This window comes from Pan paniscus, chromosome 11, assembly GCF_029289425.2.
Source record: "Pan paniscus chromosome 11, NHGRI_mPanPan1-v2.0_pri, whole genome shotgun sequence".
Classification (NCBI taxonomy): domain Eukaryota; kingdom Metazoa; phylum Chordata; class Mammalia; order Primates; family Hominidae; genus Pan; species Pan paniscus.
Genome location: NC_073260.2, coordinates 17,885,204 through 17,911,732, shown reverse-complemented (window position 1 = coordinate 17,911,732; position 26,529 = coordinate 17,885,204). Strand labels below are relative to the sequence as shown.

General features: G+C 43.0%; 1 long non-coding RNA gene and 1 pseudogene across 4 annotated transcripts in view; one reads left to right on the top strand and one right to left on the bottom strand.

Moving 5' to 3' along the window:
* Positions 1-26,529, top strand: part of LOC117974360 (uncharacterized) — a 96,831-nt gene that overhangs the window by 62,055 nt on the left and 8,247 nt on the right. The window contains exon 3 of one of the 2 annotated variants that reach the window (NR_187182.1): positions 19,368-19,566. The exons of the other annotated variant lie outside the window; for it this stretch is intronic. This is a non-coding gene — a long non-coding RNA (uncharacterized LOC117974360). The remainder of the gene's footprint in view (positions 1-19,367; positions 19,567-26,529) is intronic. 2 annotated transcript variants of the gene reach the window in all.
* Positions 12,379-26,529, bottom strand: part of GGTA1 (glycoprotein alpha-galactosyltransferase 1 (inactive)) — a 58,677-nt pseudogene continuing 44,526 nt past the window's right edge. Inside the window, exon 7 of one of the 2 annotated variants that reach the window (NR_132141.1) lies at positions 12,379-14,985. The product of NR_132141.1 is annotated as a glycoprotein alpha-galactosyltransferase 1 (inactive), transcript variant 2 (transcript). 2 annotated transcript variants of the gene reach the window in all.

Genomic DNA, 26,529 nt, shown 5'->3' with positions numbered 1-26,529 from the left:
CTCCCTGTAGAAATTGTAATTGTGAAGATCAGCGCTACCATTTAAAGACCTGAATATTGTGGGCTTTTGGTTCCTAGCACTTGCCTGCTTAGCCAGTATAAAACCCAGATGGAGTCGGAGAATGCCTGTGAATCACTGTAAAGTAAATTAAGTGCTGACTCCAATGGCAGCTACTTTTCCAGTTGTATCTTTGCTGGAGCAAATTAGCATAGTCCTTGGTATTTGGTATGCAGCTGTCAAATGTGTTTTTCCCTATATTGATTAGTGAGGATTATCAAAAGCAGTTTGCTTTCACCTGGCAGAGACATCAGTAAACTCCAGAGGTATGTGAACTCTCCTATGTTGTTGTAATACAGTCCACAGGGTCCTTGATCATCAGAACAGCTCATAGGATACTATTGTTAGCAACAAGCTGATTGGATCTTTTGAGCAGAAAATAGCAAGAGTCACAGTTGTTATTCTAACACAAATGTATACAAAGAGGTGGAAGAAAAACCCCATAGAAATTTAGGGGCCTGACAATCAACACTATGTCTAAGGAGCATGTAGACATATTGCTCTAGACAAGCAAGTTCCTGTGCCTTGCACCACTTTCAACTAAATCAGAGGCACAATGCTCAGGGGGACTCTGGCTATTGGAGGTGACATATACTGCATTTGGGTTGCCACTCTTATTTATTGAGCAACTGGTAACCATTCCAATTTTGAGTGAGGCCCAAGACAAGAGAAGGGTCTACTTAAAGTCCAGTTTGTAGAGCAAGGTCTGTGCCACTTAGCAGACTCAAGTGGCAAATACAGACACTGGGTGAGGCATTTTGCATGACCCAGGTAGAAGATGAATGCCTGATACATAAGAAATTTACTTGAGCTATGACTCTTCTAAACACCATGAACTTAATGCTGTCTGATCCAACAAACTAAAAGCTTGGTGTAGGCATCTGTGATCCACGAAATGGAAGTGGTTTATATGAGATTTGACTTGTGCAGATTGGTAAATTGGTGACAAGAAAGTCCGAGGTCCTTTATGGGCTTCTGAAATAGGCAGAGTGTCAGGATATATGTATCACATGAACATGCTCACCAAAGAGCAGTCTCAGCAGAGGAAGCTCTCAATAATCAAGTCGATGAGATAATCTATTCCGTGACTGAGTTCAGTCAGCCTTTTTCTACAGCCACCACAGTATTTGCTCAATGGGCCTATATACAAAGTGGCATTGGTGCAGGGATGGAAGCTGTGCCAAGGCTCAGGAAGATAGATTTCCTCTCATCAGTGATGATCTGGCTATCCCCACTGCTAAATGCCCAATGTGCCAACAGCAGAGACCATGGTGGCATATTGGTTACCTTGGATCTTTTCCATCATGTAAAAGTAAGAAATTTGTCCCCCAATAAAAATATGTTTGGTAGAGATTTGCCTTCCTTTCTTACAGTTCTTCTGCCAGGACCACCATTTGCAGCTTTATCCACTGCCTCAGACCAAAGAGGCTTTATCCTTTGCCTCAGACTAAAGAGATATATTTTGCTGTGAAGTAAGTGCAACAATAGACTCACACCCACGGAGTCCATTGCTCTTACCATGCAACTCATCACTGGAAGCAGGTCACTTTATGAAATGGTGAAATGGCTTGCTGAAGATTCTGTTACAATGTGAGCTGTGAGACAACACTCTGTGTGGTTGGGTGCTGTCCTAAAGTATGTGGAATATGCCTTAAAATAGTGGCTACTATGTCATACTGTCTTCTCCATAGCCAGAATGCATGAGGTAGAGGCGTGAGGCCCTCTTTTACAATTACACCAAATAACCCAATGGCGTCATTTTTGTTTCCATCTCTGCAAGCTTGGGTTCAGTGGGTTTGGAGGCCCTAGAGCCTCAGAAAGAAATGTATTCACCAGGAAACAGAATCATCATTCCGTCGACTGGAAGTTGAGACTTCCCCTTGGACATTTTGTATTCTCATCATGCTGAATCAACAGCCAGAGGAGTTCTCTGTATTGGGTCAGGGGACCCAATTATCAAGGGTCCAAAATTATCAAGAAGAAAGTTGGTTGCTACTATACAATAGTGGAATGGTGCTATATTTACAGCTCAAGGTGTTCACTGGGGGCCTTCTACTACAATTTTATCCAACAGCCATTGTTAAGGGAAAACTGTGGCAATCCAATAAAGACTCATCAAAGACTCAGGTCCCATAGGGAAAACAATTATGCCATTCCACCAGGTAAAGAACAGTATCTAGCTGAGCTTTTAGCAGAGGGGAAGGAACATGGAATGGGTGGTGAAAGAAATGTGATAAATATGAACTTGACCTTGTGACCAGTTATGGAAATGAGGACTGCAGCAGGCATGCATATTCTTCTTATTTATATATTATAAACATAAATATATATTTCTATATGTTAGTCAATTATCTATTTTCTTTTTTCCTTCTATTATTTTAAAATGAGGAATGTTAGTTATTTTTGTGAAAGTTGTCAGGATCAAAATGGAGTCACTTGTGTCAAACCCTAACAACAACAAAAATAAAGCCAGAAGGCTGACAAGAGAGGGCCCTCATGCACACATGCTTATGATAAGAATGATTACAAAGACTCTCTGAAGAGCTCTTACACAGTTTGCTACATGAGTCACAAGGACAGCTAGCCAGATGCACAAGAACACTTGTCTTACATACCAATAATGAACTGGTATTAACTCCTGCAATAAGCCCCTGTAACCAAAGTTATCTTTGTTTCAGAACAAATTATGTATACTTTTCCCTTTTACATTTAAAGGCATCCCCTTGCCTCAACCTCTTTCAATATGCCTGTGGGCTCCATAGCCTACATATCCCAGATTTGCAAATGCTCTGCATACTCCTGAAAAAACTTATTATCTGTGGAGAGTCTCTCTCTGTTATTTACACTGATATTCTTTTATTAGTTTAGATCAGAGTTCACAAAACTGTGAGGAGCCAAGTACAGTTCTGATGGAGAGGAACTCACTTCATGTGGGCTTCCTGGACATGGTGAGAGACACTATGTCAGATGGTACTTTGTGTTCCATCTTTTTGGGAAGAGAGTGTCCATTTGTGCAAAAGTTAATTGAATTCTAGTAGGTGGAAGCACTAAGTCATTTTATGAAAGTTAAGTATGGATAGAAGGGTAAAAATGGGTGCTTTGTGGCACAGTGATTGGACTGTAGTAGACATTTGCCTGTTTACTCTTGAATCTTCCATTTTTTCCTGTGCTCTGCTCAGTGTGGCAGAGGTCCATATTACCCAGACTCCCTTGCTGTCTGATGAAAAATACTAACAGAAGAGAGGAGGGTAGGAGGAGGAGAAAAGCCTGGATGTCCCCTCCACACCCTCACTATGGGTACCATATCAATCAGTAGCTGAAACTCCTCTCTCTTTTGTGTCACCTCATGCCAGATAACTTCTGCTAGGTTCTAGCTCTTTCTAGACATCCTACATTTTTGTCCTTCAACTTTCAGGATATTATTGCTTTTATTTAAAAATTATGGGTTGCCTCTTCTCCCTTGTATTTCTCCCAAGTTCTTTTATCACCTTCATGTCCAATTCCCTATATTAAATCCCCACTGTTTGAAATACCTAGAATAGTAGTTTCTGCTTTACTAGCTAGACTCTGACTATTGATAAGATGTGTGTGTGCATCTACAACCATCTGATCTTTGACAAACCTGACAAAAACAAGAAATGGGGAAAAGATTCCCTATTTAATAAATGGTGCTGGGAAAACTGGCTAGCCATATGTAGAAAGCTGAAAGTGGATCCCTTCCTTACACCTTATACAAAAATTAATTCAAGATGGACTAAAGACTTAAATGTTAGACCTAAAACCATAAAAACCCTAGAAGAAAATCTAGGTAATACCATTTAGGACATAGGCATGGGCAAGGACTTCATGTCTAAAATGCAAAAAGCAATGGCAACAAAAGCCAAAATTGACAAATGGAATCTAATTAAACTAAAGAGCTTCTGCACATCAAAAGAAACTACCATCAGAGTGAACAGGCAACCTATAGAATGGGAGAAAATTTTTGCAATCTACCCATCTGACAAAGGGCTAATATCCAGAATCTACAAAGAACTTAAGCAAATTTACAAGAAAAAATGAAACAACCCCATCAAAAATTGGGCGAAGGAATGAACAGACACTTCTTAAAAGAAGATATTTATGCAGCCAACAGACACATGAAAAAATGCTCATCATCACTGGTCGTCAGAGAAATGCAAATCAAAAGCACAATGAGATACCATCTCACACCAGTTAGAATGGCTATCATTAAAAAGTCAGGAAACAACAGGTGCTGGGAGGATGTGGAGAAATAGGAACACTTTTACACTGTTGGTGGGAGTGTAAACTAGTTCAACCATTGTGGAAGTCAGTGTGGCGATTCCTCAAGGATCTAGAACTAGAAATACTATTTGACCCAGCCATCCCATTACCGGGTATATACCCAAAGGGTTATAAATCATGCTGCTATAAAGACACATGCACACATATGTTTATTGCAGCACTATTCACAATAGCAAAGACTTGGAACCAACCCAAATGCCCATCAATGATAGACTGGATTAAGAAAATATGGCACATATACACCATGGAATACTATGCAGCCACAAAAAAGGATGAGTTCATGTCTTTTTAAGGACATGGATGAAGTTGGAAACCATCATTCTGTGTAAACTATCACAAGGACAGAAAACCACACACTGCATGTTCTCACTCACAGGTGGGAATTGAACAATGAGAACACTTGGACACAGGACGGGAAAATCACACACCGGGGCCTGTCGTGGGGTGGGGGGAGGGGGAAGGGATAGCATTAGGAGATATACCTAATGTAAATGACGAGTTAATGGATGCAGCACACCAACATGGCACATGTATACCTATGTAACAAACCTGCACATTGTGCACATGTACCCTAGAACTTAAAGTATAATAATAAAAAAAAAAAATAAAACTGGGCCGCAATCCTTGTACCATATACAAGAACCAACTCAAGGGATTAAAGACTTAAATATAAAACCTAAAACTACAAGAACCCTGAAAGACAACCTAGGCAATACCATGCAGAACATAGGCATGGGCAAAGATCTCACAAAGATGCCAAAAGGAATTGCAGCAAAAGCAAAAATTAACAAACGGGATCTAATTAAACTGAAGATATTCTCCACACAAAAATAAAATATCAATAGAGTAAACAGACAACCTATAGGATGGAAGAAATCTTCTGCAAACTGTACATCTGAGAAAAGCCTAATATTTAGTATTTATAAGAAACTTTAACAACTTTATGAGAAAAAAAACCCATAGAAAAGCAGGTAAAGAACATGAACAGACATTTTTTGGAAATAATAATAATAAAACAAGTTTTTATTATTCCTTCTTTGAAATGGAGGTAAAATACATATAAAGAAAAGCACAGATCTTATGTATTTGCTTGAATGAGATTTGACAAACACGTACATGTGATTGTACAACGCCTAGATGAACATATGGAACATTCATTTTACCTTAGGCTCCTTTCAAGTTCAGTTCCAGTTCTTCAGGGGAAATGTTATACTGACTAGAAACTCATACTCACCTGTTTTTAATCCTTATATAATAAAATTATGTAATAACATAAATAAATAAATAAATAAATTTTAGGACTGTTTTTATATTTCTGTGAAGAATTTTATTAGCGTTTTAATAGGGAATTACATTGAATCTGTTGATTGCTTTGGGGAGTATGGACATTTTAACAATATCGATCCTTCCACTCCATTAATATGGAATATCTTTCAATTTTTTTGTGTTCCCTTCAATTTTTCTCATCAATGTTTCATAGTTTTTATTATAGAGCTCTTTCACTTCTTTTGTTAATTTCTAAGTATTTAATTCTATGTGTGGGTATTGTAAGTGGGATTACTTTTTTTCAGATTCTTCACTGTTGGCATGTGGAAATGCTATTAGTTTTTGTACGTTGACTTTGTATGCTGCAACTTTACTGAATTTATCAGTTCTAATCATTCTTTGATGGAGTTTTTAGATTTTTTCAAATATAAAGTCATATCATATGCAAAAAAAAAGAAATTATAGCCATAAACTTTCCAAATTTGATTTAAAATAAAATTATAAACTTACAGATCCAAGAAGTTTAGCAAATCCCCCGAGAAATAAAAACACTAAAGAAACCACACGTAGGAAACCACAAGGCAGATTGCTGTATTTTGTGCCAGTGGTTCTCACACTTTGCTGCATACTATTATAGAATCACCTGGGAAGCTTGTAAAAATCCCAGTGTCCAGGCTTCACCCTGTGCCACCTGACTTGGAATCTCTGGGTGGGGCCCCAGGCATCAATATTAGCTCTCCAAGTAATTCTAGGGTACAGCCAAGTTTGACAACCAGCATTTCGTGTCCCCTATCTCTGAGAAAGAGGCATTAACTCCTGCAAGCAATGTCCCACACATGTGGGTGTCCAGCTGCTTGCCATTTACCTGATAAAGGTAAAATAAGTGAGCTTTTAGTGGGACCCTGGACAAGCTGTTTACCTGGTCCAGGCTGCCACAGCCCTTAAGACCAGTCATACTTTACATAGTTCAATGGGTCTGAAGTAGACTGGAATGGTGGTTGAAGAATGTGGCTAGCTGTGATTGGAAACTTACAGCACAGGCCCACTGAATTCCAGAGCAAGGAACCATCATTTTCCTCTTTAAATAGGAGTTACTACAATTTTCCCTTCTCTTTCTTCCTTGTCTCTCACTGTAGTGTGTTTGGATATGAGCTAAACTTGCCGTTTGTCACAGATTGCAGAACAGTCATACAAGCTGTCTAAAGGATCAAAGGAGAAATGATCACTATCTGGAGAAGTAGACTCTGAGTAGCCTGGCCTCTGACATTATCTGTGGATTCAGTGGTCTGTTGGGAGAAGGGGCTGTGCTGGAGTAGTATATAACATTTTTGGATCATGGTAGAAGGGAATATTTTGAATGTATGGGAAGAAGTGATTGACAGCCAGACAGCCGTAAGTGGAAAGTGGTAGATACTTTTAGAGGGTAGATACCCAGCTCACAACAATATGTGCTTCTCTGAGAACTGCCCATAGTATAATCATTCTCCAGTAAACATACTCCAGGACACAGCTGCTGGGAGCAGGAGTGGTGTTGTGACTTTTGAGTTTTCTTTCCTAGGAATTTAGAATTTTGAAGGAAGAAACCCTGAGACTGGAGATAGTTGGAACTGAGTCATATTAATGGCAGACCTCTAGGGAGAGTCCACAATTTTCAGTTGCAGAGGCCCCTAAGCTTTCCTGGTTCTTACTCATGGCCTGGTTGCAGTGATATACTGGTAAAATTTTTAACAACTGACACTTTAAAAAAAGAAAGAAAGAAGGAAATTAAGGAAAGGAAAAAGAGCCCTGGTTTCTAGTGTGTGTTGACTCCCATGGTTTAAATACTCCCACCACGGCCTATTATCACAGTGATGTCACTGAACAGGGAGCTGGGAAGTATTGCCTATAATAGACTCTCACAAGCCAGTATAAGCTGGCTTCAGCACACCCCTGCTCCCCTGTCAATTCTCCCTTCTATTCACAGAATTCTCCAATAGTCTCCCAGTAAACTCCTTTTGGGGTTTATATAGCTAAGGCTTATTTGAACTAATTGTCAAACTCATTTATTTTAACTAATAAGGCTGTTTTTTTTATAGCCACATCCTTTAAATATTAATTGCCATTTTCATTTGTATGCAAAATTAACATCTATTTCTACAAATGTGCAGAGTCTTCACCAGCTCCGGAAAAGAATATTTTTAATCACTGCAGTCGCTTAGGATAACAGGGTTATCTTTGGAAATTCCTGCCCTCTCGTGTCCAGTATAGAGAACTACTTTTGTGTTCTCTAAAGCTGTGAATGTTAGCGGACAACCAGGAGGTGAGTTAGAGGCTCTTGATGGCAACAGGAGACTATTCCCAGGGTATAGACGTGCAAGTGTAATGCATATTAGTTCCCAATGTTTGTTTATTACTGAAGTCCAAGAAACTCGGTACTAGTGACATGTTGAGCTAGATAATTCTTTGTTGTAGGATGGTTTTTTGTTTTTTTGTTTCGTTTTGTTTTGATTTTGGAGACAGAGTCTCGCTCTGTCGCCCTGGCTGGAGTGAGTGCAGTGGCAAAATCTCAGCTCACTGCAACCTCTGCCTCCTTGGTTCAAGCGATTCTCCTGCCTCAGCCTCCTGAGTAGCTGGGATTACAGGTGCCCACCACCACACCTGGCTAATTTTTGTATTTTTAGTAGAGACAGGGTCTCACCATGATGGCCAGGCTGGTCTTGAACTCCTGACCTCAAGTGGTGCACCTGCCTTGGCCTCCCAAAGTGCTGTGATTACAGGCAGGAGCCACTGTGCCTGGCTGGTTTTGTTTTGTTCTGTTTTTAAGACAGGGTCTCACTTGTTGTCCACGTGGGAGAGCAGTGGTACAATCATAGCTCACTGCAGCTTTGAACCCCTGGGGTCAGGTGATCCTCTCACCTCAGCCTCCCGAGTACCTGGGACTACAGGCTCATGCCACCATGCCTGGCTAATTTTTTTCTTTTTCTTTTTGTATTTTGTGTAGAGACAGGGTTTTGCCATGTTGCCCAGGATGTTTAGCAACATTCCTGGCCTCTACCCAGTATGTAGATAGCACCCACTCCTCCACCAACTGTGACAACCAAAAATACCTCCAGACATTGCCATTGCCAAATGTCCCGTGGGATGGAGAGGAGAGTGATTCCCAGGCTGAGAACCACTGCTTTATGCTGATGAAGCAAATTTATTTTACACATTGCTGACCTTGAAGTAGCACTGAATCCACCAGCTTATGGCACCAAGTTGGAGCTTAAGCCTACAGCCCAGGCTGTAACTCCTGAGTTCCCATACTGTATACTACAGGAGGAAAAGTTCCAGGTGCCAGATATCCAAACACTTGCTTTTTAATAGGACACACAGTCTATAATCAAAAATGTAAAACCTTCCAACTAAAGCAAAACATATCAAGGCATGATCGGAATGGATGTTGGTGCATTCATTCATTTGTTCAGTAAATATTTGTTAAGGAGTACTTCTGAAATAGGTGATGCAGTAGGTGCTAGAGCTAATGCAATGGCAGACTATGGCCCTGCCTTTAAGGAGCTAATCATCCTAGAGGGGTTCAATGGAGATACTGTCAGTTATAAGTAAGAGAGAGTCCAATTCCAGCTGGCTTAAACAATCATGGGACTTTACTGGCCCATGCATTTGAAAAGCCCACAGACAGTGCAGACCTTAGGTAAGGCTGGATCCAATGGCTCAAAGTTGTCACCAGGGCCTGGGTTTCCTTCAGTGTCTCTGCTCCTCCTTTCCTATTGTCAATTTTATCCTAAGGTGGACTTCCCTTGTCCAGCAGCCCCTATTTTTACACGTGTCCTTATTTCTAGTAGAAGACTTGAAATTCACTTTGACTACTTTAGGTCACCTGCCCACCCTTGAATCAATAGTTGTCACCAGAGAAATGGAAAGTCCTGATGGATTGATTTAGCCAAGGGTACTTGCTTCAAGCATGGCACCAGTTTCCATAGAAATCACATAAATTCCCTGAAGGAGATCAGGGATTGCTGAGAAGGGAGAGAGAGCACCAGAAATGCTGGGTGAATATGGGGTGGTCAGCCAGCCCTTTTCACACAGGCTCTGCCAGGTGATTTCATCCGGTCCCAAAGCACCATTCCTGTGGATTTCCATGAAGGTCTTATTGTAGCACTTTGGGCTTCACACCTGCTGCTTGCCTCTCTGAAACCTCATTCCATCCACTCTTCACAGTGACCCTTTCTCTCCTTTCAAAGCTCAGTTCAGAGTCAGATTATCTGAGGCTTCTTCCACCTCCCTGAGCCATCCTTCTTTCATACTCCCTTAGCCCTGGTACTACCTATGCCTCATACCTGGTCAGGTTTCATGTTCCTCTTTCTCCAATTTTAGACTTACATTTTGCCTTTAAAGAGTTTGGGGTCTCCTAAATCCCCTCTCTTTAATGCCTAACAAAAGCATTGAGAGCATTGATGTTGATTTCTTTGGTATCTCCAATTTCAACAATAAGATGGTTAAAGTGTGTGTATGTGTGTGTGTGTGTGTAAAACAGTGTGAGAAAGAAGTGTGGAGCTGTGGAAAGAGCACAGGATTTATAGTAAGATAATCTATAGGCAGACAGTCCTGGGTTTAAATCCTGGATCAGCACTCTTTCAGATCTCAGACATTCACCAGTGGATCCCTACTTGACTCTTTTCTTTCCTTAAAAGGTATGTATAGTGTGTTACACATTCACTTTCTATGACTTTTCACGCTTGTTAATATGCAATCATGCCAGTGTTATTTGTTTATGTTAGGCACATTTAACAAACAGTACATTAAATAAGTGCTTGTAAGTACTGCCATAGTTGAGGTTCCTGATAGTGGTGGCTTTGGCTAAGAGAGAGCAAAGAGGGACAAAGAGAAATCCTTCAGGCCTTGAACACATTTTTCCCCTTTTGGCTGAATGTGGTTCCCAGATTTGAGGTGGAGTGGAAGGAGCAAGTATGGTTTGTTCCTTCCACCTACTCCTCTGCCTGATCACACCTCCTGAAGCCCCGCCCTGATATAACTGCTCAGTGCATGGCCATGGTGCTTACATCAGCCCTCCATGCACAATGTAAAGATAAGAATGATAACAATGTTTTATTTTTTGAAACAGGGTCTCTGTTGCCCAGGCTGGAGTGCAGTGGCGTGATCTCGGCTCACATAACCTCCACCTCCTGGGTTCAAGTGATCTTCCCACTTCAACCTCCTGAGTAGCTAAGACTACAGGCACACACCACCACACCTGGCTAATTTTTGTATTTTTTATAGAAACGGGGTTTCGCCCTGTTGCCAAGGCTGATCTCAAACTCCTGGAGTCAAATGATCCACCTGCCTTGGCCTCCCAATGTGTTGGGATTATGGGGGTTAAGCCACCGTGCCTAACCAATTTTTTTTAACATGATGCTTTTAAACTTACTTAATGCATTTGGGGCAGGTTTCATGCATAAAAAGTGGGAGATGGTAGAGGCCTGGGAAGATATATAGTTGTGCTTTCCATGATATGAAACATGGCCCTCTGAATGCACTGTCAACACATCTGTCCTGTGAGTTTCCCTGCTTTGAGCCTCAGTTCAGTCGCTTACCACTTACAAAAAGTTACTTGATGGGAGAACTATTTCTCCAGTCTACTCCTTGATGTCAACCCTCCAAGTTGGGGTATGATGGGCTGAGGAACGCTGAGGTTTACACTAGCTAAGCAGTGGGACCAGCTGATGACCGACTGTCCTCTGATGAAGCCCACATCAGTCACCTACCACTTACCACTTGAGCCGAGTTCGAGGTTGCGGCCACATGAGCCATAATTACACCACCACACTCTGGCATGGGTGACAGAGTGAGACCCTGTCTCAAAAACAAACAAAAATTTGGGAATCCCAAGTCTGTTCTATTTTTTTAATAGTGGACACATTTTCAGAAGGGCATGAGGACTTTTCCGAGTCTAAAACCTTTCTGGACCTCATCTTCCTCTTTTATGAAATGAGACTAATTCTCCACTATGAGGTAATCATGCCCTGTTGCATATTCAGTGCATCTCACTAAATTAGCCTGGTCATCTTTAAATTTTTTAGTATAAGTACACCTGCTGGAAATCCAGACTTTCCCACTTGACCAGATATATTCCCCAGAGGTCAGGACTAATAATCCCCAGATATGGTGATGGCATTGTTTTCTTCCTCTGCCCTGATGCCCCACCCTGAGCTTCAGGGGCAAGCCTTTCCCTAATGATTCTTTCACTGGCAGTTCATTATTTCAGCGCATTGCTGTGGAAAGCTCTATATAAGTATTTGTTGCTTAAAAGTTGGGGAATCCCTTGGACGGGCATGGTGGCTCATGCCTGTAATCCCAGCATTTTGGGAGGCCAAGGCAGGAGGATCACTTAAGCCCAGGAGTTTGAGACCAGCCTAGGCAACATAGTGAGACCACATTTCTATAAAAACGTTTTTTTCTTAATTAGTGGGGCGTGGTGCCTGTAGTCCCAGCTATTCAGGAGGCTGAGGTGAGAGGATCACTTGAGCCCAGGAGGTCGGGGCTGCAGTGAACCATGATCACACCACTGAACTCCAGCGTGGGTGACAGAGTGAGACTCTGTCTCAAAAACAAACAAAAATTTGGGAATCCCAAGTCTGTTCTATTTTTGTAATAGTGGACACATTTTCAGAAGGGCATGAGGACTTTTCTGAGTCTGAAAACCTGAAATTCTCTAATTGACAATTTTGAATATCTTTGGGAGGAAATGCACAATCCATGACCAGACCAGAATATACTGAGAAAATAATTTATTTAATTGTAAATTGGGACATTTAAAAAAAAGTTTAGTAATAACGATTAACAAGATTATGAATTTGTCCATTGGAGATTTAAACTTTAATGAAGTTTTTTTAAAAAATCAAGAAATTCCTTTAAAAGTAAACATTAGTCCTTTGCTCTAAACTTTCAGGCTAGATCATTTCTTTGGGTCAGGACTTAAAAACCCTTAAGCTCTGCCTACTCCAGACTGAATCCAAGACAACCTGACTAATAGAGAAGCAGGAGTCTTAACTGATGTGTGATCTACTTTTTCAAAGCCCTGCTTTTTCCTTTTCAAAGCCCACTAATTCAGGGTTTTTGTTTTGTTTTGTTGGATGTGAGATTTTCTGGCAAAAAATGAAGTAGGAGGCACGGTGAAATGGTCGAGAAAAATCTAAGTTTCATTTTATCAAAGAAGCTCATTGCAGTATACATCAGGCTAGTGCAATGGCTCTTCAAATAAATTGCTTGAAAATGGAAACAAATGACCGAGACTGGAACACAAGCAAAACATAAATATATGTGCATAGGTACACACTGTCTCCTAACTCCCTTTACATTGATTTGGTTAACTTTAAATAATATGTAGGATTTCACAGCTTCTCTTAGAGAAGGGAATTGAATGTTAAGCTGTTCAGTCATGATAACTAGATCTTCCATTGTTATGGCTCATGCTTCTGTTACCAAATCAATTAGCCATTTTGCCAAGTATGTCTAATTGTTACACTTCCATAGTGCAGATGGAGCAGGAGAGAACAAGAGGTTACTTGATGGGAGGGCTGTTTCTCCAGTCTACTCCTTGATGTCAGTCCTCCAAGTTGGGGTATGATGGGCTGAGGAACCCTGAGGTTTAGACTAGCTAAGTGGTGACTGAGTGTCTTCTGATGAAGCCCACATCCTAGAAACAGAACTGCTTGCAAGCCTCTTCAATCCACTGCAGGCCTTTGCCTTCTCTGACACCATCCACATCTCTTTACCAAGGATTTGAAGATGCAAGTTGCAGAGTCTGGTAGACTGAATACCACTTAGGCAACACAAGAAACATCTTCCGTTCAAGTCCCTGAACATAGGGTCAATGAGATTGGAAATCACCCACACTTCCTCCCATTCAGTACCCGGATCTGTGATGTATTTAAGCACCAACCCCATACCCTAAGTGCCCTCAGGGTGGCACTGCCCCACAGTGATTGGCTCCTCTCTTCCACTCTCTCTTCGCTATTTCATGGCAAACTCATGTCAAGGCTTTGTTTTGACTTCATGCTGGGCACCTTGGCTCATTCAGGTTCCTTGGGACTCTGATCACACACCACCATGATATCTACTGGGATACTCCACCAATCTTTCGCACAGAAGCCAAACAACATCCAGATGAGAAAAGGACGGACTACAGATGGTCTGAAGCAATCTGCTATTGAAGCTTTTTGAGGATTGCCAAGGCAAATGGTGTCTTTACTGAGAGCTCTGCTGCACAGTAACTCCATGTTGCTTTAGACCCATCAGAAATAGGCAGACATTGAACTCAAGGGACAACCCCTTACAATCATATCTTGCTGCCAAACGCTTCCCTTAGCACCCTTTTCTCCAGATGTCATCTGGCATGTGTAGAGTGTTTCTGGCTTTATCTCTGCCTATGACAAGTTATTTTTGGTTCAGTTGATAGTATTTCCCCCAAACCCAGAATAGATAAGAAATCACTGGGAATTTATATCTGATTACCCTAGATTCATTCTTCCACATTACAAAGCCCCAAGTTACAAGGAGGAATGGTATGTTTTTGCCCTGTTGGTGTTTCATTAGTATTTTTTGAAGTTAAAATTAAGTGTTACTTTTCTGAGGAAGTAGCCAGAATATTTCTCTCTCAAATTCAGAAATCTACTGGCACAATTTGAAGTCAGACATTATTTCTAACCAAATTATACTCTTTTGTCTGCCACGATCACTTGACAGTTTTAATATCTGAAGGCAGGCCTATATGATAATCCCAGCAGTATTTTAGGGATAAGATTTTAGAGGGTTTATTGAGAAGGAAATACTTGTTTAGGTGGCTTTCATCATGCCACTCGGCTTCTATGTCATTTTTCTTGTCCAGGAGGATTCCCTTAAAGCACTCCTGGGTGATGTTGAGAACCTGAATGGGTGTTCCTCCAAAAATGGCTGCATGGTAATAAAAATCCCCTGGCCAAATGGAATGTATCCTGCTGACTCTTTCCACCTCTCCTAGGTAAAGTCATAGGGATCTGCCTTGTACCGCCAGCCTGTAGCTGAGCCACTGACTGGCCTAGGGTCTCCACCCCAAAATGGTCTTGGAAGACCTGGTCCACATCCATGCAGAAGAGGAAGTTGACCTTGTGTTGGATGTGGGCCAAGATGTGCTCCCCAGTGATCTTCATACGCATCATGCTGATGTCTTGCCACCTCTTCTCTGGCTTGACCTCAAACATTTTGAAGGAATGCAGAGGACCCAGCTCTATAAACGGCACCTTGGAGACATCATCCACCATGATGTAAAATATGACTTTGTGGCCAACCATGAAGTACCTATTAGCAGATGTTATGAACTCCTCCAAGTAATGCTCACTATATCTGAAACAAAGAAGAAAAGCAAAACATTTATCCTCTGGGATTCCTGAAAGAAACCACAAGCTGAAAAAACCCACATGTGGGTTTCCTGAAAGAAACCACATGCTGGGATTCCTGAAAGAAACTACATGGTGTAAAATCATCTTGTCTATATTTTATGGTTAGTAGGAGAATGATTTCTCCCACCCCAGGTGTGTTTTCATGTTAGTGTAATACCCCGGCTACTCTCCACCATTCAGTCACTCAGTCCGTGGGGAGCTGGAATGACTTATCTCACTGCCAATTTTGGAAGAGCAACTAGAACTAGACATGCACTACCCTATCCTTCCTCTCCTCTGGCTCTTAGGAGCCAGCCAGTCCAAGAGAGCATGTGTTCTCAACTGCTCTGGGTTTTACAGGAAGCTTAGTACAGGATCTATTCTCACATCCAGAGGCCTGTAGGTGCCTGGATGCTTAAGTCTTTCTAACTCTGGGGGTTAAATATTTAGGAGGCCCAGGGTTTGCAGATATAAGCCACATTCTCCAATATCAGCTTTAACTATAATGAAAGTAATATTTACCACCCTCTGCCTTCCTTACCCCTTTGTCCAATTTACCAACTGGTTCAGATTTTGGACAGTCAAAAGGGGTACTAGTTCTTGATCTCCATTCAAAAGCCCTAACATAAACCCCAATGTTGCTACTGCCAGACCAGATACAAGGGTGACATGACCCTTGGATCCACTGGGGATGCATTAAGCCCAAACAGCAGCACTCTCTTGTCCTCTGTGGTACAGAGAATGAGTTATGAGATCTAGATCTGCCTTCATGTTACATAGTCATCCTATGAGCCTCCCACTAGTCACTTAAAACACCAATCCATTGTCCACACACCATCATCCAAAATACTAGTCCATCCAAATACTAGAATGAGCAACTTCTGATTTAACCTTATTTTAACTACTTTATCTTAAAAAAAGGACTATGTTAGCAGTAAGCCACATTCGGTGGCTGAGTAAATGTAGATGAAAAGAGAAGACAAAAAAATTAAAAGAAATTTAAAAAAGGAAAAATAAGGACTATTTTTTTTAGAGAAGTTTTATGTTCACAGAAAAATTGCGCCAAAAGTACAGAGTTCTCATATACCTCCTGCTCCCACATTTGCACAGCCCCACCCCTCCACTATCAACATCCCTGCACCAGAGTGATACATTTGTTACAATCGATGAAGCTACACTGACATATCACTATCACCCAACATCCATAGTTTACATTAGGGTTCACTGTTGGTGTGGTACATTCTAAGGGTTTAACAAAAGTATAATGACATGTATCCACCATTATAGTATCATACAAAATAGCATCACTGCCCTAAAAATTCTCTGAGCTTTGCTCATTAATCCCTGCCTCCCTGAACAACCCTGAACAATCACTGACCTTTTTACTGTCTCCATAGTTTTACCTTTTCCAGAATGTCATATAAGCACACAGCATGTAGCCTTTTCAGTGTGGCTTCTTTTACTTAGTAACATATCTTTTCATGACTTGATAGCTCATTTATTTTTAGCATGGAATAATAGTCCATTGTCTGGATGTGACTTAGTTCATTTTTCTATTCACCTACCAAAGGACATCGTGGTTGCTCTCAAGTTTTGGCAATTATGAAATAAAGCTTCTGTAAATATCCATGTGCAGGTTTTTGTGTAGACATAAGTTTTTAACTCATTTGGGTGAATACCAAGGAGTACGATTGCTGGATTGTGTGGTAAGAATATATTTAGTTTTGTAAGAAACTGCCAAATTGTCTTCCAAAGTGGCTGTACCATTTTGCATTCCTACCAGCAATGAATAAGTGTTCCTGTTGCTCCACATCCTTGTCAGCATTTGGTGTTGTCAGTGTTTTGAATTTTGGCCATTCTAGTAGGTATTTAGTGGTATTTTAACTATTCATCTATTCATTTGAAAAGCATTGCACGCCGTCTCCCATTGCCGGGCACGGTGGCTCACGCCTGTAATCCCAGCACTTTGGGAGGCCAAGGCGGGTGGATCACAAGGTCAGGAGTTTGAGACCAGCCTGGCCAATATGATGAAACCCTGTCTCTACTAAAAATACAAAAATTAGCTGGGTGTGGTGGCTTACACTTGTAGTCCCAGCTGCTTGGGAGGCTAAGGCAGGAGAATTGCTGGAACCTGGGAGGCAGAAGTTGCAGTGAGCTGAGATGGTGCCACTGCACTCCAGCCTGGGCGACAGAGCAAGACTCCATCTCAAAAAAAAAAAAAAAAAAAAAAAAAAGAAGAAGAAGAAAAGAAAAACATTTTATTGGTGTCTTCTGTAAGCCTAAGCTATAGACTATTTGTGAAGCTATGCTATGAGATTACCAGGAAGAGGAAGAATAAGCCAGATGGCTTAATACAACTTGACCAAACCCTAAACACACGTGGACTGAATTTAATGTGCTGATCACACTACTGGCCAATCATGGTGTTTTGTGAGTAATAGTGAATGGCACTTCTTTTCGCTTTTTGTTGCTGCTTGGATTCCCTTTATTTGTTACCAAAATAAAGTGTGCTTTTAATGTTGGCATGTGGTAATCCAAGGGTTTATAGTATTGATTCTTTAAATGAAGAGAATATATCTGAGGAATATAAAAAGGGACTTCAATGTGGCTCTGTGGCTAGTGGCCAGGAAATCCTTCAGTATTCTGGGACTTCGAGAAAAATCTATTGTGCCCTGAAGCTTGGGAAACAATACTGGGGTGGGGTGGGGTGGGGGGCGGTTTAGTACAGGAGAGATTCATTTTGAGGTTTCACATTGTTTAGAGATTAAAGCACTGCAGTTGGCTCCATGCATTGTTGCTTGAAAAAAAACCAAACATTACACCTCCTAAAAGTCCAAATCCACTTGTAAAGATTTATTGCTGCTGAGTACAAACAGTCCTCCCTTGTCTCAGAGCTGAGGGCAGAATGCTTTCACCAGGATGTGCAATTTACAGTTTAGTTGTGCAGAGTTGGAACTGGATGGCTGAAGCCATTGTGGGGCATTGGGCAACGTTTTGTTCTTTTTGGAAACACCAGGATCAAATCAATCTGCAACGTGGCTGGGTTATCCCCTTTTGTGCCAAAGGATTAGGTGAGCTGGATGGTTCACCTAATCTAATTAGGTGGCTCCCAACCTATATGAGTAGAGATTCTTCTAGTAAACATGTCAAAACTCCACAGTCACCTTTCTCTGTTAGAGAGACCACATAGGTCCCTAGGATCAGCACATTCAGTGACATTAGAACTTGATTGGTATTGTTAATGACAGAACAGTAATAGCTGCTGGGCTCTGGGTTGGGGAAGGTTATCTTTGGAGAACTATCAGATCTTTACAGAGCTCTCTTTTAAGCCCCACCTTGGCAAAGCTCAGATCAACCTGAGCCTTCAACTCTCTTTATACAAGGCAAAGGAATCGACTTTCCATGAAGCTTCTTCAGAAGAGATACAGAGGGAAAGGCCCAGAGGGCAGAAAAAAAAAATAGGAAAATTGGACTTTTAGTTTTATTTTGAAAAAAAAAGGAAAATTCTCCAAAAAAAGCAAAATGGATTATCTTTAATAACTAACATTAGAGCTAGAACTTTCTTTCTTTTCTTTTCTTCTTTTTTTTTGAGACAGAGTCTGCTCTGTCACCCAGGGGCATGCTCTCAGCTCACTGCAACCTCCGCCTCCCAGGTTCAAGAGATTCTCCTGCCTCAGCCTCCCAAGTAGCTGAGACTACAGGCATGTGCCACCACGCCCAGCTAATTTTTTGTATTTTTCATAGAGACGGGGTTTCACCGTGTTAGCTAGGATGGTCTCGATCTCCTGACCTCGTGATCCACCCACCTCGGCCTCCCAAAGTGCTGGGATTACAGGTGTGAGCCACTGCACCTGGCCTAGAGCTAGAACTTTCAAGTAAGAATGATCGTAGTTTTTCTGCATCATATGTTCTGAACAAGGGAGTTGAAACTGGAACCTATCCAACCTTTGGAAGAGCAAGCTCTGACCAGCAAATCTTCTAGGGCCAAATCCTCCATGAGAGAAAAAGTAGAAGTGATCTGAGGAACCCATGGAAGAGTGGTCAGCTGTGTTCCAGCGTGGAAAGCCACTGTGCTTAGGTCACTCAGCACCTAGAACTTGCTATAAATCTCTCTGTAGTTGGTCCTGGGCCGTAGAGCATAGGAAAAAGAATGATGCACTCTGGGCTGTCTAGCAGCTAGCACTTGTGGAATTTCTAAAGGAAGCCATGGTGGTCAGGGAGGAGGTGGTTGTGGGTATGCTGTTGACCCTGGGCTTGGTGGGTGGAACAGACATGTTTTCCTGCAACCCAAGGCCCTCATTTTGAGGTAGGAATGAGTGGACTTACCTACTATTATTTTGTTCTCAGCATTTTAGGGCCTCAGCAGAAAGGAGACTGAACCAGTTCCATGAAAACATTCTCCTATCTAATAAATCAAAAAATCATGACTGGCTTCCATCAGTTCAGGAGTCTCCACACAAATGTTTTGACAGTGGAACAAGAGACAGTCAAGGACAGTTTTATCAGTGACATCTACCTTCCAATAGCAAAAACCATCAACCCCACGGTAATTTTCTATTTGGCATAATAATTTCCTAGGATGGCTTTGTTGAAAGTGCCTTCCTACACAACTGGCGCCTTCCATCTGGTCACTGTCACAACCTCTGGGTGTTTCCTGGTGATAAAACGTAGAGTTCCCTGAGTCAGGGCAGCTTTGCCATTGTGGGGCAGAGACTGTCCAAGGATAAGGGGGGTCAGCTATGATCTGCAGGGACTGTCCTTGAATCCTGACTATAGCTTAACGCCAAACACTTGGCTGGGAGGTATGCCATTTGCAGGGGTAGCATCTTCTGGGTAAGGAAGATGAGGCTTTGGCTCAGGTGCCTCTGAAGGCTATCTTTTTATTTTATTTTATTTTATTTATTTATTTTAAGACAGATCTCGCTCTGTCACCCAGGCTGGAGTGCAGTGGCAGGATCTTGGCTCACTGTAGTCTCTGCCTCCCAGGTTCAAGTGATCCTCCTGCCTCAGCCTCTCAAGTAGCTGGGATTATAAGCGTGCCCCACCACGCCTGGCTAATTTTTGTAATTTTAGTAGAGATGGGGTTTCACCATGTTGGCCAGGCTGCTCTTGAACTCCTGACCTCAGGTGATCCGCCAGCTTCAGCCTACCAAAGTGCCAGGATTACAGGCGTGAGCCACTGGGCCTAGCCCTCTCAGGGCTATTTTGGGGGGCCCTTATGAGGCTCTTATCTCTACATCTCATACCTTCTTACCTCTTCTACTTTATTTTTTCTCTTCCTACTTCTAAATCCCTTTCCCTACTTTCCCAGCCCCTTCCTAAGCTACTAGTAGCACCTTTGGGTGTTATTTATCCCTGTGGATGTCATCTGAGCCTAAGGAGATCCTAAGCCTTGATACAGGCGGATGAGAGAGTGACATTAGATTAGAAAGAGAAAAAGCTGTTTCCATTTGCCTTTTGCTAGAAGAGATATCTGGGTGGGAACCTGGTCACTGGACAAAAAGGGCCCCAGATTAAAGGGATTCTGATGTTACTGCTTACTTTACAAACCAGGAGACAAAGGCGCCAGAAAGGAAGGCATTTGACGGAGGCCCAGCAAGGCCAAGACTGGAGCCTAGGGCTCTGGCAAGGACCTTCTCCTTAGACCAGGAGCATCTTTACTAGGAACACAAAAGGGGTGAGAGAGAGGGCTCTGTGCTGTGCTCAGAGAGCTGGAACGGGACTTGGCAAGGCCAAAGCAAAACAGGAAGCTATAACAAAGCACAAAACCCTGAAGTCCTGAAGGGTAAATGCAGAAAGCACAGAGCCGCAGGGGCCCCAGCATGAGGGTGGAGCTCCAGGCAGGGGGAGGCTCTGACTCCCTATTGGCTCAGGAGGTGGCTGCATTTTCCCCATTGGGAAGCAGAGACTGGCACAGGGTCATTTAGATTCAAACCCCAGTATGGGCCTGGCACCCTGCTTGGCATTTGCTTGTACTTTACTGGATTCACTGTGGGCAGCGTCTTAGTTCAACCCCAGGAAGGCAAGTGATTGGGGCAAAGTCCTGGTGATCCCTACTGGCTGCACTGCCGTGGTCCTGGTGAGGCTGTCAAGGAGAGGTTAGCAAATACGTCGGGCCAGCACGGCCAGTGGAGGCCTGGGTTTTCACAGAACCGCCCTACCCATCAGCAAAGTTGGGTTTTTCCCACAGCGAGGCTGATAGTACAGCTGGGTCATCCCCTGCCTCATCCCAGCCTCAGAGTGGAAAAGGGGCCTCAGTAGACTCTCCTCTCAGGCCTCCTGTCCCTTGTCCCCAAACGCTGCACCCTGTAGTTCTTGAGCTGACTCTGCCCTCCCACCCCAGCCGCAGGCATGACATCTAGTCTGCTTCCCAGATTCCACCACAGCTGGAACTGGCCTGCTTCCTACATTTCACCCCCAATGCTGAAATTGCTCCAGGTTTGTCCAGATGGCAGACAGGGGAAACACTTTCAGGGTGCTCTCCTGGTTCACCACATCTTGTCTGGAGTCTCAAACTCTAAGACTTAGCTCTGCCCTCAGCACCCCAGGTACGCCTGCTGCATGGAGGACACAGTTGCCCTTGGTTTCCTTCAATCATGAAAGAAGCTACTGTGCACTCTGCACCAACCTGTGCCAGGCACCCACCACATACACTTTCTCATTTAGTCTGTGCAACAGCCCTGCAATGTATCATGTCCATGGTCCAGGGAAGAAAACCAAGTCTCAGAGCAGCTTATTATCTTGTCCAAGGCCAAACAGCTGGTCACTAATGATGCAAGCTAACACACACTGAGCAATTCCTTTGGGACCACGCACTGTGCAAAGGGCTCACTCACCCTTCTGAGGTAGGTGCTATTTTGATTCCCATTTTATCAATGAAGAAACTAGCACAGATAAGTCAAACAACTTGCCTGAGGTTGCACAGCTGGTAGGGGTTAAAGCTGGGATTTAAACAAGATCTTCTGACTCTGGAGTCCATGCTCTGAGCTGAGCTACCACGTACACTATTTCTTATATGCCTTTTCATTTCTCTGCTGATGAAGTTGGGATTAAAACCCAGGTTTGTCCAGATCTAAAGGTAACCCTATTTCCACTTAAAAAATAAGCCGGGCGCGGTGGCTCATGCCTGCAATCCCAGCACTTTAGGAGGCCAAGGCGGGTGGATCATTTGAGATCAGGAGTTCAAGACCAGCCTAGCCAACATGGTGAAACCCTTTCTCTACTAAAAAAATACAAAATTAGCCAGGCGTGGTGGTGCACACCTGTAATCCCAGCTACTTGGGAGGCTGAGGCAGGAGAATTGCTTGAACCCAGGAGGCGGAGGTTGCAGTGAGTCAAGATCGCGCCACTGCACTCCAGCCAGGGCAACAAGAGTGAAACTCCATCTCGAAATAAATAAATAAACAACAATATAAAATAAAAAGTAATCATTTTTATTAGCATTGGCATTTTTGTCAATTCAGACTGAGAAATGATGAGCCTTTTTTGTTGTTGTTTTTAGTAGCTTACATGGTGCTTTTAGTTCTATAAAACTCCCATCTTTGTTGAATGACGAGATTGTAAACCAGAAACCAAAAACCAAAAAACACCCACACAGCTGTCTTATACTTCTGTAACCATTTCTGAACTTAAAACTCTCTTGTTCGTTACACCTCATTCATTGCATCTTAGTTTTAGCTTGTCAAAGATCTTTCAGTAGCTCTAACATAGCCCACTAGCTAAGTCTTGTAACTGTGTATAAGCTGGACATTTGGTAATATTATTTTTAAAAAAGGAAAAGGAGGAATAGGTATAACTTATTTAATACTTATTGTGCACCAGAGGCTAAGTGCTTGACTTTTATTCTCTCATTTGATCTTCATGACCATTCTATGAAGTGGGTGTTATCATCATTCCCATTTTGCAGATAAAGTGGAGGGTAGGAAAGAAGGAGAAGGGTATGGAGCCTTTTGCCATTTAATTTATATAAAAGACCCAACTGGGGTGTCTGATCCCCTGACCCACATTTCCCAGTTCCCTGCTCTATACCAGGTCATCCTGCTAAGCGCTGAGATGGGAGAAATGAGACCCAGTCCTTCCCCTTGAGAATCTCGCAGTCCCAACAGGTGGTCCGCCTGTTACACACTCCTTAACTGCATGATCTCTCAGTCCAGGTCTTCTAGAAGGACTGAGTCAGAAAACCAGAGTCCAGTTTAGTTATTTGGATTCCTTCAAGCTGGAAGAAAAAATAGCAACATTAAAAATTTATGTTGAATTAAAAATTAAAATATTCTATTTCCCAGCTGTTAATTATTTGATTCCACTGACAATTCCAACAGGTCAGTGACCCTGACTACAAAGCCACACAACAGCCTGAAAATGCAGGCAGCTGGGGAGATGGGGGCGGAGGGAGAATGAGATCAAGATCAGCTTCCTGGATGAACCGCTGCATCAAGGAGTCTTAGTCATCAAAACCCACAAAACCCCCCAAAAAAGAAGTGACGGAGGGCAGCTCACACATGTGAAAAGCTAGTCTTTGATAATGTCAACTGCCAGAGAAGTCCAAGATCACAAAGATGGGGCACTAAAAAGAAAGGAAAAAGTGCCAGGAAAGAGCTGCTCAGATGCTTTCCTTCCACGTAGGACATGCAACGGTGTGATGCCAGTGTGAGAAGTTCCACAAAAGCTTCCCCCAAAATAAAAGGGCCCCCTAACCAAAGCACACACCTTCCTAGGTTATTGGCAGCTTTTAAATTTTATATATTTATTTATGGCACATTTTGGTACCCAAGGGGTGGGTAGAAGAAGAGTTAAAATTCTTTTTTTTTTTTCAGATGGAGTTTGGCTCTTGTTGCCCAGCTGGAGTGCAATGGTGTGATCTTGGCTTACTGCAACCTCTGCCTCCTGGGTTCAAGTGATTCTCCTGCCTCAGCCTCCTGAGTAGCTGGGATTACAGGCATGGGTCACCACACCTGGCTAATTTTGTATTTTTAGTAGAGACTGGGTTTTGCATGTTGGTCAGGCTGGTCTCGAACTCCCGACCTCAGGTGATCCACCCACGTTGGCCTCCCAAAGTGCTGGGATTACAGGCGTGAGCTACCATGCCCAGCCGGAAGCATTAAAATTCTATGAATCATGGAGTAGGTTAAAAAAAGATGTGGAATACAGGTGATCCTCCCACCTTAGCCTCCTGAGTAGCTGGGACTACAGGCATGCGCCAATGCATCTAGCTAATTTTTTATTTTTTTGAAGAGACAGGGTTTCACTAAGTTGCCCAGGCTAGGCTTGAACTTCTGGACACAAGCAATCCTCCTGCCTCAGCCTCCCAAAGTGCTGGAATTAAAGGCATGAGCCACTGCGTCCAACACAACTCATTATTGACTGAATTCCCTCTAAGCAGCATCAGGTTGGCTAAACGAGGACACAGAGAAAAGCTGATGGCAACATGAACAGGGATGGCATGGCGGCTGTCGAGTGGAGAGAAGGGGATGAAGTGGAAAGGATTTCGGAGGAGGAATTGACAGAACATGCTAATGAATTAGACCGTGAGGTAGACAGAGGAAAAGGTCTCCCAGACTGTGTGTCTTGAGCCATTTACTGGGATGGGAAATGAGGAGAACAAGGGTGGGGTGGAATTGAGAAATCCATTCTGGCCATGTGAGACATGCAGAGATGTCAGGCAGACAGGTAGACACAAGTCACAGCTCAAAGGCAAAATCTGGGCTAAAGATTTAAATGTAGGATGGTATCTAATCTCACTAATGGTACCTAATGCCATGAAAATGGATGAGAGCACATTGGAAAATGGTGTATAAGCTGGGCGTGGTGGCTCACGCCCGTAATCCCAGCACTTTGGGAGGCTGAGGCAGGTGGATCACCAAGTCAGGAGATTGAGACCATCCTGGCTAACACGATGAAACCCCGTCTGTAATAAAAATACAAAAAAATTAGCCGGGTGCAGTGGCGGGTGCCTGTAGTCCCAGCTACTCGGGAGGCTGAGGCAGGAGAATGGCATGAACCCGGGAGGCAGAGCTTGCAGTAAGCTGAGATTGCGCCACTGCACTCCAGACTGGGCAACAAAGCGAGACTCCATCTCAAAAAAAAAAAAAAAAGTATATAAAGAACAGAGAAGAGGATGCTGGACTTAGCTCCCATAAACTCTAATCCCTGACAGCTGGGAAGAAGGAGCTGCCCCTCTCGGGAGATGGTCACAAATGAGGATGTGGTGTCATGGAAGCAAAGCGACCTTGATATGGAAATATGCACAATATACTGTGGTTTTAGGTAGTTTACAGAAAAGGATACTTTTTTTTTTTTTTTTTGAGACAGAGTTTCGCTTTGTTGCCCAGGCTGGAGTGCAGTGGCATGATCTTGGCTCACTGCAACCTCTGCCTCCTGGGTTCAAGCAATTCTCATGCCTCAGCCTCCTGAGTAGCTGAGATTACAGGCACCCACAACCACTCCCAGCTGATTTTTTGTTTTGCAGTAGAGACAGGGTTTCACCATGTTGCCCAGGCTGGTCTTGAACTCCTGAGCTCAGGCAATCCACCTGTCTCGGCCTCCCAAAGTGCTAGGATTACAGGCATGAGCCAAAAAGGATACATTTATACAAAGTGTGTTTATTTGTTCATCCATTCCTTCATCCAATCATTCATTTATGCAAGAAATAGACTTAGATGCCCTGAGAAGACTTAAATTTGGTGCCACTTCAAACCAACATTCTTTAAATAATCTGCTTGTGTCCAGAAGGAGTGGCTTATGCCTGTAATCCTAGCACTTTGGGAGGCCGAGGCAGGGGATCACTTGAAACCAGGAGTTCAAGACCAGCCTGGGCAACATGGCAAGACCCCGTTTCTACAAAAAATACAAAAATTAGCCAGGTGTGGTGGCGCATGCCTGTAGTCCCAGCTGCTTGGGAGGCTGAGGTGGGAGGATCACTTGAGCCTGGGAGGTGGAGGCTACAGTGAGCCATGATTGTGCCACTGCACTCCAGCCTGGTGGCAGAATGAGACCCTGTCTCAAATAAGTAAATAAATAAATAAAGGATAAGATAAGATAAATTAAAAATAAATATCTGCTCCCTATTCATTTGGAGATGAAGCCATGCAAGGGGAAGAGTGAAGAGGGTGAAAGCTGGTGACTATGGTCTGTCCCTCCTCTCTGCCCCCAGTCATTCAGCCCCAGACCCACCTCCCAAGTCCTGCTCAGCAAAGAACAAGTGCCACAGTAAAATTGCCCCATTCTCCTTAGAAGGGCCTTTGGGGACCATCTCTGGCCCATCTAGCCTGTCCCTGGGGGAGTCTCATTCCCCCATCTAAGGGGCTTTATCAAAGCAACAATGCTTCCATCTTCTCACATTTCTATGAGTGGTTTAGCATTTCAGAGATGCCTACCCTGTTGTGCAGATCATCAAATGACATATGGGAAGCCAAAATTCCCATCCCTCCACACTGGCGTGGATCCCTTATCCCCAAACAATAAGAGAACTTGCCAGAACATATTCAGTCTTTCCAGAGCCCAAGCTCCTTCA